Source organism: Tenrec ecaudatus, chromosome 2, assembly GCF_050624435.1.
Source record: "Tenrec ecaudatus isolate mTenEca1 chromosome 2, mTenEca1.hap1, whole genome shotgun sequence".
Taxonomy (NCBI): domain Eukaryota; kingdom Metazoa; phylum Chordata; class Mammalia; order Afrosoricida; family Tenrecidae; genus Tenrec; species Tenrec ecaudatus.
The window spans coordinates 15723206-15740154 of NC_134531.1; the positions used below are offsets into that span (position 1 = coordinate 15723206).

At 45.6% G+C, this 16949-nt stretch overlaps 1 long non-coding RNA gene across 2 annotated transcripts in view; it reads right to left on the reverse strand.

Moving 5' to 3' along the window:
- Nucleotides 1-2084: 2084 nt before the first annotated feature.
- LOC142438868 (uncharacterized) overlaps nucleotides 2085-16949 on the reverse strand; it is a 71786-nt gene continuing 56921 nt past the window's right edge. For both annotated transcript variants that reach the window (XR_012782819.1, XR_012782820.1), the window contains exon 4: nucleotides 2085-7363. This is a non-coding gene — a long non-coding RNA (uncharacterized LOC142438868). The remainder of the gene's footprint in view (nucleotides 7364-16949) is intronic.

Here is a 16949-nt window from a genome sequence, read left to right on the forward strand (position 1 = left end):
AAAGATGCTACTTTGAGGACTAAGGTACGTCTAGCACAAGCCATGCTCATTCCAATAGTCTCACCTGCAGGCGAAAGTGGGACATGGAGCAAAGAAGACAAAGGAGCATCGATGCATTTGAACGGTGGTGCTGGCGAGGAATATTGAAAGTCTGTCAAAAGAACAGACAAATCTGTCTTAGAAGAGGAACAGCCAGAATGCTCCTTGGAGGCAATGATGGCAGGACTTTGTCTCCTGTACTTGGGACATGCTATCAGGAGAGACCGGTCCCTGGAAAAGGACATCAGGGTCAGCAAAGTAGAAGGGCAGTGGAAAAGAGGAAGGCCCGCTACGAGATGGATTGGCTGCAATAGTGGGCTCGACCCTAAGAACAACTGTGAGCATGGCACAAGAAGCAGCAGTTGGACATTGTGTCGGTGTGTATTGGCACCAACTTGACAGCACCCATCAACAACAATGATTCTGAGCAACAATACCTTCTACTCTACTGGGTTGAACTGTGTGTCCCCACTGCAGGGGGGGAGGGGGAGGGCAGGGTAGATATGTTCAAGTCCTAACCTCCAGTACTTCTAAGTGTGAGCTTATTTAGTAAAGGAGTCTTTGTAGGTGCAACTAATCATCATGAGATTATCCTGGGGTACAGTCAGTCCTGGAGGTCTTGTTGGGACTGGGGAGGTGACACCTGTGTTGGGAAGGTCACACGAGTGGAGGAGGTAATTTTGGAGTGGGAGAACTCATTTTGGAGTAGGAGGGACCATAATGAGTAAGGGAGGTCATATTAGAGTTCACAGTGGAGTAGGGAAGGCCATCTTGGAACAGAGGAGGTTACACTGCAGAAGGAGTAGAGTCGGCCTTAGAGGTCATTGTGGAATAGAGGAGGCCACCTTTGAGTGGACAGATCAGACTGGATAAGGGGAGGTCATCTTGAGGTAGGGAGGTCGCACTGGAGAGGTTACATTGAAGTAGGAGAGGCCATATTGACATGGGCGTAAGGAAGTCATAGAGGTCCCTCTGAAAGACAGGTCAAGCCAGAATAGGGGAGGTCACAATGGACCAGGGGAGTCATCCTGAAGAAGACGAGATTACTCTGGAGCAGGGGAGGTTACTTACATTGGAGTTGGGCAAGCCACTCTGGAGCAGGGAATGTTACCTTGGGGTAGGGAAATTTACACTGGAGCAGAAGAGGTTACACTCGAGTCAGGGAAGTTACTCGGGAGCAGGGGAAGTTACACTAGAGTAGGGGAAGTTACTCTGGAGCAGGGAATGTTACTTTGGAGCAGGAAGGTTACACTGGAGCAGGGGAGGCTACGTTGGCATGAGACATTTGCACTGGAGTAGGGGAGTCCTCCTGGGGTAGCGTGAGCTTGCTCTAGTACGACTGGGATGAAGGAACACGGGTCTGCAGATGGAATAGGTCAGGTGAAAGTCAAGGCAGAACCTGAGTTCAGTTGCCAGAAACCAAGAACTCCGGGGCTACCAGAAGCTGGAAAAGAGAGAAGAGTTCTTAGGATCTTCTGAGAGAACAAAGCCCTGCCCACTCCCTGAATTCAAACTTCTAATTCTAGTTTTCAGAAATGTGGAGTGAATTTTGGTTGGGTTTTAAAATTTGGTTGTTGGGACCTGCTCTGACAAGCCTTGAAAACAAGCACACCTTGCAGCTGAGAGGCCTGTGTACCTGTGGGGGATGGACGATGAGAATGGGGTCCTTCCTGTGAAGGCTGGGACAGTCAAGGTTGGCCACTCTAGAAGTCAGACATGTGAACACGTGAGCAGGCTGAGGGTCAGTACTGCTCTTACATCAGGACTCATTTTGGAAGGGCTTCACAGGGGCTTTCTTACTTTCTTTTTCAATCATTTTATTGGGGGCTCGTACAGCTCTTATCACAATCCATATGTACTTCCATGTGTCAAGCACATTTGTACATTTTTTGCCCTCATCATTCTCAAAACATTTGCTTTCGACTTGAGCCCTTGGTATCAGTTCCTCATTTTCCCCTTGCCTCCCTGCTCCCCCCCCCATGAACCCTTGATGATTTATAAATTACTATTATTTTGTCATAACTTATACCCTATGACGTCTCCCTTCACCCACTTCTCCGCTGTCTGTCCCCCAGGGATGAGGTTATATGTGGATCCCTGTAATTGGTTCTCCCTTTCTATCCCACCCTCCCTCCACCCTCCTGGTATCACCACTCTCACCACTGGTGCTGAAGGGATCATCCGCCCTGGATTCCCTGTGTTTCCAGTTCCTATCTGCACCAGTGTACATCCTCTGGTCTAGACAGATTTGTAAGGTAGAACTGGGATCATGATGTGTGGGGGGGAGAGGAAGCTTTTAGGAACTAGAGGAAAGTTGTATATTTCATCATTGCTATACTGCATACTGCCTGGCTCGTCTCCTCCCCATGCTCCTTCTGTAAGGGGATGTCCAGTTGCCTATAGATGGGTCTTGGGTCCCCAATCTGCACTCCCTTCATTCACAATGATTTAATTTTTTGTTCTTTGATGCCTGATAACTGATCCCTTCAACACCTCGTGATCACACAGGCTGGTGTGCTTCTTTCATGTGGACTTTGTTGCTTCTGAGCTAGATGGCTGCTTGTTTATCTTCAAGCCTTTAAGACTCCAGACACTATATCTTTTGACAGCCGGGCACCATCCGCTTCCTTCACCACATTTTCTTATGCACCCGCTTTGTCCTCAGCGATTGTGTTGGGAAGATGAGCATAATAGAATGCCAGTTTAATAGAACAAAGTATTCTTGCTTTGAGGGAGTACTTGAGTGGAGGACACAGGGCTTTCTTCTGGGTCCCTGGGGACCTCCCAACCACTAAAGGACTTCCAGACAAACCAGAAACTTGCCTGGAGGGTGCACTGGGAGTGTAAGATCTATCTATCCAACACTGGCTTTTGATCTGCATTCCTCTATGTCTCCCAGATTGAGCTATCCTCAGGCCGTGTGAACATCCATGAAGCCCAAGACTGCAAGTCACAGATGGAAGTGAAGTACGCAGTTGTAGTCATAACAATATATGTATTTATTGCCTGCTTGCTGTGTGAAATACTTGGTACTGGATCGTGGGAAAATGATGGGGTTTGCACTCCCTGCACGGAGCCCAAGCTGACACACACACACACACACACACACACACACACACACACACACACACACACACGAAGACACCCAGTAAGCTTGATGCATTTCCCTTGGTTCAAAATGCAAGCCCTCCTGGCTTGTAGTTTGCAATCCGTACCCACCAGGTTTTAAACCTCCTGTTTGAGAGTGCATATTAAGTAAGTTGGGAGACTTTAATGCATATTTAATCCCTGGGTGGTATAAACAATTAAGCATGGGGCTATGGACCAAAATGTCAGAGTTTCAACTTCGCTCAGGCGTGCCGGTACAGACAGGCCTAGAGATTCGCTTCTGAAGAGTCGCAGTCTTGAAAACCCTCCACAGTGCCGCTCAACTCTGACACAGGGACTGGCGTGGGCTGCAATCCTCTCGGGCAGTAACTGGTTTGGCTGTCTGGTTGGTTTGGTGCATATTTTTTCAGACCTGGTCATACAGGCAGGATCATGTGACATTCATACCAGTCTGGGGATGAGTTGACGTGTGGGTTGTCACACCTGGTCCGGAAGCTGGGTCGCTCTCCTGTTTAGACTGGCTGGTTGCCTCGGCTGAGCAGTGAGCCGCTTTCTAACGTGAAGCAGAGCTGTAGCACGATCTCAGAAGTGATTCCGTTTGGTGACTCTCTCTGTGTCTTTCGCTTTATTCTGGATGCTGTAATCATCTCCGTAGCTGCGTTATCTGCAGGGGGAGATGGTTGTCCTGAGATCCCTGTGGTTTAACTTTGATTTGGACTCCAGCATTCTTCTTGCAGGTCTGCAGGTAGATCAAAGAGTCAGTCGCAGTGGATCTGGAGGAAAAGCCTGAGTTTTCTTCTTCTGTAGAGTCATCGGATTTTAAAAACAGGGCAATTCAGGTCAATCACAAATGAATTGAACTTGTGGATGCTGACCGATGACAGATCCAAAGTATAACCTGGCAGTGGGGATGGGAGAAGCTGGGGTAGGGGGAGCTGATTCAGCCCCTTTCTGCCCCCACTTCCTCAATTCCAACCATCTCCAGATTGTCCTCAGGACCTCTTTAGCTAGGGTGACCAGCTGCCCTGCTTTACCTAGGACAGAACTGAAAGTTCTTCACCTCAGGAAACCCTTCTCTTCAAGGCAAATCAAATGGCCAGTCATCTGCCTTTAGCTGTAGGAGAACACTGAGCAGACACGGATCTGTGGTCAACCCATTTTAGAAACTGCTTCTTACTGTCTTCACCTCTTGGGTATTGTGGTAGTTACAAAATCTGGTGTCAATTTGAGGACTGAGAGTGTAGGGAGTGGAGTCTAGTCTGTCAATCAGGACATAGCCAATGAGGCCTCTGTGTGGGCATGGCCTTCTCCTGAGGATTCTGGGAACTCATGTATTTCCTCCAGGGAGGTGGGAGATACTCTCTCTCTCTCTCTCTCTCTGCAAGACACCCCTGTAAAGAAGACACATGGGAGAGGCTGGTGGAGCCAGAGAAGCCACATGGGAACCCCTGCCAGTGCTGAGATGCTTACAATGCCCCTGGATCCACAAGATTTCCCACCCACTGGCCTGTGATCTTCCTACATTCAGCTTCATTGCATATGTTTCATAAGTCTGAAGTGGACTTTATAGATTGGTATCAGATATATGGGCTAATATTGGACTTATGGACTTGATCTGGACTGGGCTGGGATGTTTTCTCAATATTCAACTGCTCTTGTATAGAAAGCTCTTTCTTATACATATATGAATGTCCATGAATTTGTTTCTCTAGTCTACTCGGACTAACGCAGATATATACATACAGAAATAGTGGGCACATGGAAGAATTTAATTTTATACATTCTTCAGTAAAGAAAGCTGGTAAAATTCACTGTGTGCAAAACTCATTGTTGATCATGGAATGTTGACCATGGAAGGATCTTGAATATTCATTCCATGGACTTCCAGAAGAATGATCTGTCTTGGAAGAAGGACAGCCAGAAAGCTCCTTAGAGGCAAGGATGGCGAGACGTCCTCTTACATACTTTGGACATGCTGACTGGAGAGACCAGTCCTGGGGAGGACATCGTGCTCGGTAAAGTAGTGGGTCAGTGAACAAGAGGAAGACCCTCAAGAAGATGGATTGACAAGTGGCTTCAACAGCGGCTTTACACCTTGACACGATTGTGAGGATGGCTAGGGCTGGGCAATAACAGTGACCGGCTTCCAGCCAAGGAGCCTCTGTGTAAGGGTTAAGCACTGAGATGCTATCTGAAGAGACTGGCGGTTTGAACATTCCAGGAATTCTGTCCGAGGAGAATCAGGAGAAAACCCTCTGGGGTCGATCCATGTTGCTGTGTTCTGTTCTCTTATCAACTTGGCAACATACAACCAAGTTTCTTTCCAGGAAGCCGATGAGATTAAACTGTCCTACACTGACCTCTCTGTTTCATCCAAGAATGTGGATTGAACCGAATTTAGGAACTGCAGCGTTGCAGATTCTTCTTTCAAATGAACCCCGGGAAGATAATAATCATCCTGGGCATGTCAGCCTGTTGGATGCTAATTCTGTTTACTCCAATAGACACTAGTGATGAAACAAAAAACAACAACCCCCAAACAGAGCCTTGGGTTTAAAAATAAAGGCAACAGTGCCAGAGATGGGCCTGGTTATTTTCAGCGACTTATTTGGCATCTCTTGCATAGTTTCATAAAGTTAATTTTTCAAAGCTACCTTCCATGAATGGCATGAAGGCTTCCAGAGGAGGTCATCAGTTTTGCATCCGATTTGCACACATTTTGTTTCATCACATTCATGGCCACCCCCTCAATGTCACGTCACTGACCTGCTTTCCTCCCAGTGATTTCTGTTTCTACTCCTCCTTCGGAACTTTGTCCTGGCGGTCAATGCTGCCCTCTGGGTTTCCAATGGTTGCTTATTCTACGGGGTGCATGCTGCCTCAGCATTGTCTCTCCCAGAAGAGACCTGCCCATTGTTAGGCTGAAACTACAGGAGAGAGTTCAATACCAGACAGACCTGCCGGGAAACCAACGGCTATTGGTTCAGGGGATCTGACCAATAAGCCTGATCTCTTTCAGGACTTTTGAATTTTGTTCTACATTTTCCTCCCCCTCTATCCAAGACCTCCTCCTGTGATTCTGTCCCAACATACAGCTATGGTTTGTGCATCGTTTATTTGTTTGCTTATTTTTGTAAAGTTTAAATACTGCATGGGATACGTGTAATGTCTAGTTCGCCCCATGTCACAGAAGTCTCCGTTGTGAAAGTCTTGTGGTCCTGAGCCTCAGAGCCAGGATGGCGGGCAATTTCGTAACTCTAGAACCAGATATTTGCCATTGGCAGGCATTCCAAATCACGGCGACCTTACGTGTGCAGGTAGGAATGTTCCACTGGGCTTTCTTCACCATCATCCCCATGGAAGCTGGTCACCAGGATTTCCTTCTGACGTGCTTTGGGGTGGATTTGAACAGCCAATCTCGCTGAGTCTTCAATGGTGTTATCGCCCCGGCACTCCTAGACTCAGACCACTTGGCTCTCACTGTCCAAGGCCACCATGGGTTGTGTGACTGTGTGTCTCTGACTCAGGGATCATTCCAGAAGCTACCCCAGAAGGTGGTTGAGAATTTCCACTCGGAGTCACTGCTCCAAATATACAAACATCTGTTGATGTGTCTGCCCTAATTCACTCCCGTTTGCATTTTGCCTGTGTTCTTCATCTCCTCCCTGTTTGCTTCCCTCCTAAACATTTGAAGGAAGACGTGGAAGCTGCATCGAATGTGTGAGCCTCAAAAAACAAGGCTCCAGCAACTCATGGAATTTCAGAGGAAATGTTTCAACAAGCCGATGAAGCACTGGACACACTCACTCCTCTATCCAGGAAGCTTGGAAGACAGACTCTTGGCCAACTGACTGGAAGGGTTACTCATTCCAAAGAAAGATGACCCAATCCAATGCTCTAATTCTAGAATGACCTTACTGATATCACAGGCAAGTAAGATTTTTCTGAAGACCATCCAACAACAGTGCTGCAGTAAAAAAAAAAAAAAACCCAACTCACTGCCACCTCGTGGTGATCCTATGAGACAGGACAGAACTGCCTGTGAGTTTCTGAGACTGTAACTCTTTACAGGAGTAGAAAGCTCTGTCTTTCTCTAGCAGAGCAGCTGGTGGTTTCAAATCGCTGACCTTGCAGCTAGCAACTGCCCCCGATTCAGGGTGATTCCGTGGAGGCTGAGGAACAAGGGCTATTCTTGCTGAAGTCAGATGGATCTTGGCTGAAAGTAGAGAATACCAAAAAGATGGTTACTTGTGTTTTATTGATTATGCAAAGACATTTCACGGTGTGGACCATAACAAACTAGGGTTAACCTTGAGAAGAAGGGGAATTGCAGAATACTTCATTAGGCGGGACTTCGGTGGCCAGAACAAGGGAATAGGGCATAGTGTAACATCAGGAAAGGTGTGAGTCAAGGTTGCATCCTTTCGCCATACTTATTCAATCTGTGTGCTGAGAAAATAATCAGAGGAGCTTGATTATCTGAAGAAGGAGGTGGCATCTGGAGTGGTGAGAGCCTTATTAACAGCCTGAGATATGCAGATGACACAACCTTGCTCACTGAAAATGAGGAGGACTTGAAGGACTTGCATACGAAGATCAAGTGTTTTTTCACTATGAATTACAACTCAGTGTAAAGAAGGCCAAAAATCCTCACAATAGAACCAATAGGTAACATCATGGAAAAAAGGTTGAAGTTGTCAATGATTTTATCTTACTTGGATCGACAATCGATGCCAAGAGAAGCAGCAGTCAAGAGATCAAAAGACGTATTGCAACCGTTAACTCTGCACAGGACCTGTTTAGAGTACTGAAGAGCAAGGATGTTACTTTGAGGACTGAGGTGCACCTGACCCAAGCCGTGGTATTCTCCATTGCATCATATGCATGTGAAAGCTAGATGTTGAATAAGGAAGACTGTAGAAGAATCGATGCATTTGAATTGTGGTGCTGGCAAGGAATGTTCAAAGTACCATTGACTGCTGAAATGATAACCCAATCTGTGTTGAAAGAAGTAAGGCCACACTGCTCCATAGAGGCAAGGATGGCAAGACTTCCTCTTACATACGGTGGACATGTTGTCAGAAGGACCCTGCGTTTGGTGAAATGGAGGGGTGGTAAAAAGAGGAAGGCCCTCCACAAGATGGACTGACACAGTGGCTGCCTCAATGGCAGGCATAGGAACAATTGTGAGGATGACCCGGGACCTTGCAGTGTTTCCTTCAGTTGTGCATCGGGTTGCTTTTGATCAGAGCAGACTCGATGGTACCTAGCAACGATGATGACAACAGCAACAACTGGTTCCTCAGCAGAAAGATGAGGCTTTCTCTTCCCGTAAAAGGTTACAGTCTCAGAAACTGGCAGGGGCAGCTCTACCCTGTCCCACAGGATCGTTATGAGTTGGCATTGCCTCAATGGTGATGTGTTAGGGTTTTGGGTTGAATTGTTCCTCAACCCATCCCAGGGGTAATTTCTTAGACATTCCCTCTTTCCAGAATATTCCTTATCTCTTATTTTCTGTACCATGGAGCTACCTTTCTACTTTTCTGGCCCTTTCTTCTTCCTTTTGTCAGCAGTCTCATTGTCTTGTTCGTGCTCAGCAGTCTTAGTTCCTTCTTGTCTTCCTTATGCTTCCCATGAGCAATCTTAGCCTCTCCATGCCTGCTCTATACACTTGATATCTGTTCTTGAATATATCAAACTCCCATTAAAATCGTGATCTTTCCCCAAACCTAGGTCCCTTCCAGTGCACTACATCTCAGTAATTCACCCAACTATGCATAGACCACGAATGAGGAATTCAGTCTCAATATTCCTTCACCTTATCCTTACTGGATCTCACACCCCAAATATGTATGAGTCCTTGGGCAGTGAAAATAACACAGAAGGCTACTCAGGAAAAGATAGGAGTCTTTTCTTTTTTTTTTTTTTTCCACTTAGAGCTGCCTTATAAAAAAAGACCTGGCTATCTACTTCTGGACATCCTAAGTAGCTCAGCTAATCCTGACACACATGGGTGACCGTGAGTGGGAGCTGTCCCAACAGCTACTGGTAACTGCGTTGGAAAGCATCTTCCATCAGTTTCAACACCAAACTTTTTTTCAAGTTACTATTGTTTCTCACGAGGACAACAGAAATATCCTCTCTCTGGTCTATCTTGTCCTTGCTGGGTTCTTCTAATTCATTCTCCAGATTGCAGATAAAATCAACTTTACAAAATACAAATGAGACCATCTGTCCCCTGTTTATCCTCACTCTGAAAGCCCCTTAAAGTTTTTCAATGGCTTCTTCCTACTGTTTAGATCAAGAACCTTAGTGGAATGCCCTGCAAGGGCCTGCTTGGCCTAATCCCACTTATGTCTCCAGCTTCATTTGGGATGGGACCACACTTGACCTCTTTTCCTCCTCAAGCTACATCGGTCATCTCTGGGTCCTGGTATTTGTGAAACTTTGTGGTATAACATTACCTGTCCTTTATTGACTATTTAAAGGCATTCACCTGTGCGGATCCTAACAAATGAAGAATAGCATCACTAAGAACGGAATTCTAGAACACGTCATCATGTCACGAGGACCCTTTATATACCAAGAGGGAGCCATTCAGATCGTACAAGGGGATCCTGTTGGCTTAAAATTTTTAAAAAAATTGTGTATATCAAGGTCTATCAATCTGCCTGTTGAGCAAATGATTGTAAAAAGCTTGAGTATATGAAGAAGAAGAACAATATTAGGATTGGAAGAAGATTCATTAACAATCTGTGACATGCAGAGGATACAATCCCAGTGCTGAAAGTGAAGATGACTTGGAGCAATTACTGATAAAGATTAAAGACTACAGTCTTTAGTTTGGCTTACACCTCGACATAAAGAAAAAAAATCAACCCTCATCACTGGACCAGTAAGCAGCATTGTGATAAATGGAAACAATATTGGCATTATCAAAGATTTCCTTTCACTTGAATCCACAATCAGTGCTCATGGAAGCAGCAGGGAAGAAATCAGATGATGCATTGCATTAGGCAAATCTGCTACAAAAGAGAATTTAGCAGACTAAGGTATGCCTGACCTAAGCCATGAATTATTTCCAGTTACCTCGTACTTACAACATATTAACATCATGATAAATGGCACAAGAAATCATTGAATTTGTCAAGGATTTCGTCTTATTTAGATTCACAATCAATGCTCATAGAAGCAGCCGTCAAAAGATCAAATTACACATGGCCTTAGTTCACCCTACTGCACAAGACCTCTTTAAAGTGTTGAAAAGCAAGAATGTTACTTTGATGACTAAGGTGTGCCTGACCGAAGCCATGGTAAGCATGTGAAAGTTGGGCATTGAATAAAGAAGACCTAAGAAGAATTGGTGCACTTGAGTCATGCTGCTTGTGAAGATTATTGAAAGTGCCGTGGACTGCTAAAAGGACAAGCAGATCTGTCTTGGAAGAAGCACAGCCAGAGGGCTCCTTAGAGACAAGGACGGTGAGGCTTCGTCTCACATGCTTTGGACATGTCGTCCGAAGAGACTAGTTGCTGAAGAAGGACATCGTGCTTGGGAAAGTGGAGGGTCAGTGAAAAAGAATAAGCTGCTCAATGACATGAATCCACAGTGGTTGCAACATTGAGCTCAAACATGAGGACATCTGTGGGGATGGCACAGGACCAGGAAGTGTTTCGTTCTGTTGTATGTAGGGACACACTGAATCGATGACACTGACTAACAACAGCAACAACAGCAACAAGTGTATATGCAAGTTGAAAAAAACTTGACTAGAGAAGACTGAACAATTGATGCCTTTGCATTATGGTGTTGTGGAGAATATACTACGGACAACTGGAAAAAACAAACACATCAGTCTGGGAAGAAATACAGCCAGAATGACCATTGGGCATGTGGATGGTAATACTTGGGCTCACATTCACTGGACTTGTTATCAGAAGGGACCAGTCCCTGGAGAAGGATGTGAAATGAATTGACACAGAGGCTACCCCAAGGGCTTCATTCTATTGTAGAGAGGGTCTCTATGAGTCACACTGACTTCATGCCACCTGACAATCAAAGAACAACTTACAGTCCTCTTGAGTTCCACAGGGGTTTTGCACATGCTGAGCCTTCTTAGTGTCTTTCCCTTCCAGGCAGCGGCAATGCACGGTTAGGAGTCAGGTCACTTCATCAAGTGACATGTCCTATTTGTGTTTCTTCATCTGGGAATGTTTCATCGGCACCAAACAGATCAATCTTCTTAATAGAAACCCTTCCTGCACCGTATAATTTTTCATAGCATCGCTCACAGTTGAAGTGTTCTACTTGCTTGTTTGATACCTGCCTCCCTATCAGATTCCAAGCTCCAAGAGGACAGGGATGATACCCAGCGTGATGTCAGGGTACTCATTGCCTGCTCAGAAAGTAGTTAAGAGTGAGTTAGTTAATGAGTGATGGATTTCTCATTTTTTACATAAGCAAGTTCTTGGATATGAATGCCCTCATTCTACAACCAAGAGCCCCACGAGTGGGTTGTCTCTGACAGCGGGAGGTTGGCTTCACTGCTGTTGCTGTTCACTGCCGTCAGGCTGGTTCTGACTCCCGGCAACGCGGTGTACCAGAGAAGGAAACAGTGCCCAGTCCTGCACCATTGTCACCGGGTTCTTCTGTCTGAGTCCATCGATGCAGCCGCTGCGTCCCTCCATCTCCTCAAAGGTCTTCCTCTTTTTCTCTTGCTTGCTACTGTGGCAAGCATGATGCCCTTTTCCAGGGACTGGTCTCGTCGGAAAACACATTCTCTCCCTACTTGCCTCTAAGGACCATTCTGGCTGTACTTCTTCCAGGACAGATCTGTTTGTTCTTTTGACAGTCCATGTGTCTAGGTAGGAACCTGACTACTTGTTTCATACAGTTTTCCCGACCTTCCTAAATACAGTCCACCCCTCGACCCGTTGGGATCCCAGTGACGCATGAACACATTCTATATGGGGCTGGTGATGACTCTCGAAAGGACTATGGGCTGCCAAAAGGACAAAGCAATCTGTCTTGAAGAAGTATGGCCGGACTGCTCCTTAGAGGCAAGGATAGCAAGACTCCGTCTGACATACTTTGGACATGTCAGGAGACACCAGTCCCTGGAGAAGGCCATCCTGCATGGTAAAGTGAGGGGCAGCAGAAAAGAGGAAGGTCCTCGGGGAGATGGATCGACACAGTGACTACATCAGTGGTCTCAGACATGGGAACAACTGTGAGGGTGACACAGGACTTTGCAGTGGTTTGTTCTGTAGTGTGTAGGGTAACAATGAATCAGAACCGACTCGATGGCACCCAACAACAACAACATTGTAATGCATGTTGGCAGAGATGCTGCCATAGGTTTGCTACGGTGATGGACTCTGTAGAGGGCTTGCTCACACAATATCACGCAATCAGGACACCTAGACCCTGCTTTTTGGATCATTTTTCCTTTCTTTACTCGTAAAGATCATGGGAAAGTAATATGTGGAGTTTAAGTGTGCTGGGCTGCTATGCTGACTCAAGAGGAATGAAGGATGCGGGCATGGGTAAACACTGAGCCAAGATGCTCCGGCACCTAATGCAGGAGCTTAGGAGCTAAGCCTGGCTGAGCTTTCCTGTTCTGTGCTCAAGCAGCAGATTGTGCAAGAGCAACGAAAAGCAGGTGTTGGCTCGGGGTGCTGATGTCTGTGGGCAACACAAGGGCAAGAAGAACTGGAAGGCCATCCCAGACTGCTTTAACTGGCCGGTTTCAGGACATCTAAGAGTTCCTTCTGGCATAGTGGTTATATGTGGGGCGGCTAACAGCAAAGTCAGCAGTTTGAAACCACCAGCCGTTCCACGGGTGAAAGACAAGGTTTTCTACTCTCATGAAGAGCCACACTCTCAGCAACTCACAGCGGCAGGTCCTTCCTGTCCACTGGGGTCACTGTGAGTTGGATAGCAGTGAGTGATGACTTTTTCCAGGGACTTGTGTCTCCTGGTAACACATCCAAAGTATCCGAGTTAAAATCTCAACATCCCTCTTCTCAGGAGCATTCCCATTATACGTCCTTTAGGACAGATTATTCTTCTCACAGTCCAGGCTACTTCCAATCGTCTTCACTACCATCACAATTCAAACACAACACATCTTCTCGAGTCTCCCTTATTCGTTGTCCAGCGTTTGCACACATCTGAGGGGCTGAAAGGACCATGGCTTGGGTCAGGCGCCCTTTCCAAATCAACGTGTTTGCCAAGGAGGCAGCTCCTACTCTTGATGACCTTACATACAATAGGATGAAACGCTGCCCGGTCCAGCGCCCTCTTGGCTAGTATGTTCAGATAAACTGAAGAATGGTTCCTCTTCTCGTGGGCTGAAGCACAATTAGCACTGTTTGTTTGTTGTTTATTTTCTTAGTGGCATTTGTAGATGAAGCAATGTTGTTAGTGGGTTCCATCCCATTATCTTAGCCCAGAAGTCAAATCATTTCATTTGCCCCTAGAAACATTCAGAATTTAATTCTCTTATATTCTTAGATGAATATCTTCTAATCTGCACAGAGACTCAAAAGGAGAAGTTTCCTAGTGAATGGCAAGGAAACATTCACACCTGGCTTGCATTTGACAAGAATCCCATATACTTCTTTTCTGTTTTATTTATCTATCTATTTATTTTTTGAATCCTCGATGGACTTTTAAACATACTCATGTAAGCATTTCTTGGAGCATACATTAATAATACAAACTTTGGCTTCTTATTCTCCATCTGAGGGAGAAAACATTTAATGTTTAATATGGACTCTGTCCAGAACTATGGCCAGGTTCCAGCTCATTCCTTGATTTCGATCTTCAAGCATATTTGGGTTAAAATCATTCCTTTCTACTCCCACCACCAGGAGGCCACTGAGTCTATAGCTGGTGGGCCAAGACCCTGGGAATGCTGGCCTGAGCTGGTCCTCTTACAGGATTTACCCCCTGCAGGCACTCGGGCTCTTAGCCTTCCTCTCCTTTTCTAAAACGAGAGCAGCAGACCCTTAGCCTACATGTATGTTATGGATGGAAAGATCATGGGTTTCTGCTGTGAATGCTCTCCAAATTACATTTGGTTGGTATTAAAATAGCTTCAAAATGATGTGTGGGGCTAAAACTGCAGTTCCCAAACCAAGGTTTGCTGTGTTTGTTGTTGGGGTAATAGATCCCCTTTCTTAGATTCCATAAAGCATGGGATACAAGTGCTTTCCTGGGATTAAGTGAAGCCCTGCTCACAAATATGCCTAAGGGCCGAGTATTGCCGCATTTCAAATACAGGGTCCTGTAAGCAATTGATTTTGTAAATTACTGTACATTCCAGACCATGCATCCTAATCTTGGGTTTGGGAAACATTGTTCCTTTAGGACTGGTTAAGGGGTTTCGTGACACAAAGGCTGCTGACCAAATGGTTGAGGGTTCAGACCCACTAGTTACTCTGGGACAACATATGTGGTGATCTACTATTGCAAAGATTCTAAAAACATGACAAAATAATAATTTATAAATTATCAAGGGTTCATGAGGGAAGGGGGAGTAGGGAGGGAGGGGAAAAATGAGGACCTGATGCCAGGGGCTTAGGTGGAGAGCAAATCTTTTGAGAATGTTGAGGGCAATGAATGTACAAATGTGCTTTACACAATTGTTGTATGTATGGATTGTGTTAAGAGTTGTGTGAGCCCCTAATAAAATGATTTTTAAAAAAGATTCTACATGTAAATTCTGCTCTGAACCAACGTGACACACACCACCACCATCACAACAAAGCTGGTTATATTTTGGCCCCTACTAGGTAACTGAACTTCTGGAAATTCTGGTCAGATGGCTCTTGGTTGAAAGCAGAGAATGCCAGAAAGACACTTTCCCACGTTTCATTGACTGTGTAAAGGTGTTTGACTATGTAGATCATAACATGGTATCCATAATTTTGAATGACATTGAGAAGAATGGGAATTCCGGAACACTGAATTGTGCCACTGAGGAACCTGTGCGTAGACCAAGAAGCAGTTGTGTAAACACAGCAAGAGAATACTGTGATTTCAAACCAAGAAAAAGGTGTGTCCGGTTACGTCTTTTCACCATAGTTGTCAATATGTATGCCGAGTAAAAAAATCAAAAAGCTAAAGTACATGGAGTCTGTGGTATCATAAATAGAAGAAACCTCATTAATGACCTTTGATACACAGAAAACACAGCCCTGCTTGCTGGAAGTGAAGAGAACTTGAAGCACTTACTGATGAAGTTCGACATTTTTAGTAGAGATTACACTTCCACATAATTTGGCACGTGAAGCAACATCTGACAAATGAAGAAAAGATTGAAGTTGTCAAGGATTTCGCTTGACTTAGATCCATAATCAACGTGTGTGGAAGCAACAGTCTACAAATCAAGCACCATGCTGCACCGGGCAAGTCTGCTGCAAAAAGAGCTCTCTGAAAGAAGGATCAGGGCCTGTGAACTATAGCACTGATGAGAACCAGCAACTAGGTCATGTCCTGCGAGAAGGATGAGCTAGTCCATGTGGAAAGAAGTATAGCCAGAATGTTCCTTAGAGGCAAGACTAACAAGACTGCATCCCACTACTTTGGGCGTCAGAGAACAAGAGGGAGAATTCCACGAGATGGATTAATACCATGACTCCAACTTAATAAAATTGTGAGGGTGGTCCAGGACTGGATAGGGTTCTGTTCTGTTGTACGTCCGGTCACTGTGAGTCAGAATCGACCCAATGACATCTAACACTCATAACAACCAAACCAAAAAACTCACTGCCATCGAACCCTTGTTGACTCATAGTGACCCTGTTGGGCAGGGTAGAATGACCTCTGTGAGTTTCTGAAACTTTATGGGAATAGCAATCTCTGTCTTTGGTCTGAGGAGTGGCTGGTGGTTTTGAACTGCGGACCTTGAAGATCGCAGCCTCACTTGTAACCACTATGTCACCAGGGCTCCTGAAATACAGTACCTAATATTTCATTAAATCTTGTGAAATATGTCATTGATATTTATTCATCACCTACTCTAGGGTTGAGAGTTCACCTATTTTAGGGTAGAGATTTTGCTCCATGAGAGGAAATGAACGCTTCAGAAGTTTTAACTCCTCCTTTCCTTGAGTAGTCCCCAGTTTGGGCTCTCTAAGATTCCAGACACAGTGTTGTGATGGCTGTGAGTAGACCAGGTGCCCCAATCACCCACTCCTTAGATCCAGATCACGTCTACTCCGAATTCTTGTCCACTAGCCAGTGAGATGAAATCTGCTGTACAGGACCTCTTTAGAGCATTGGAAAGCACGGATCTGATGTACTTTGAGGGCTAAGGTGTACCTGACCCCATCCATGGTATTGTCAGTCACCTGCTATGAATGTGAAAGTTGGACAGTGAATCAGGAAGACCACACAAGAATCAATGCATTTGAACTGTGGTGCTGGAGAAGACAATGGAAAGTGCCACAGACTGGCGAAAGGACAGACCGATCTGTCCTGGAAGAAGTCTGACCGAAGTGTTCCTTCGAGGCAGGGGTGGCAAGACTTCGTCTTACATCCGTTGGACATACTGGCAGGAGAGACCGGTCCCCAGAGAAGGACATCATGCTTGGTACAGCAGAGGGGTAGTGGCACAGAGGAAGACCCTCAGAGAGATGGATCGACCCTGCGGCTGCAACAAGGGCTCAGGCGCAGGAACAATTGTGAGGAATGTCCAGAAGCAGCAGTGTTTCCTTCTGTTGTGCACGAGGTCACTCTGCGTCAGAACCGACTACTACCCAACAACAGGAGCAACCAGGGAGACATTCCATGATCT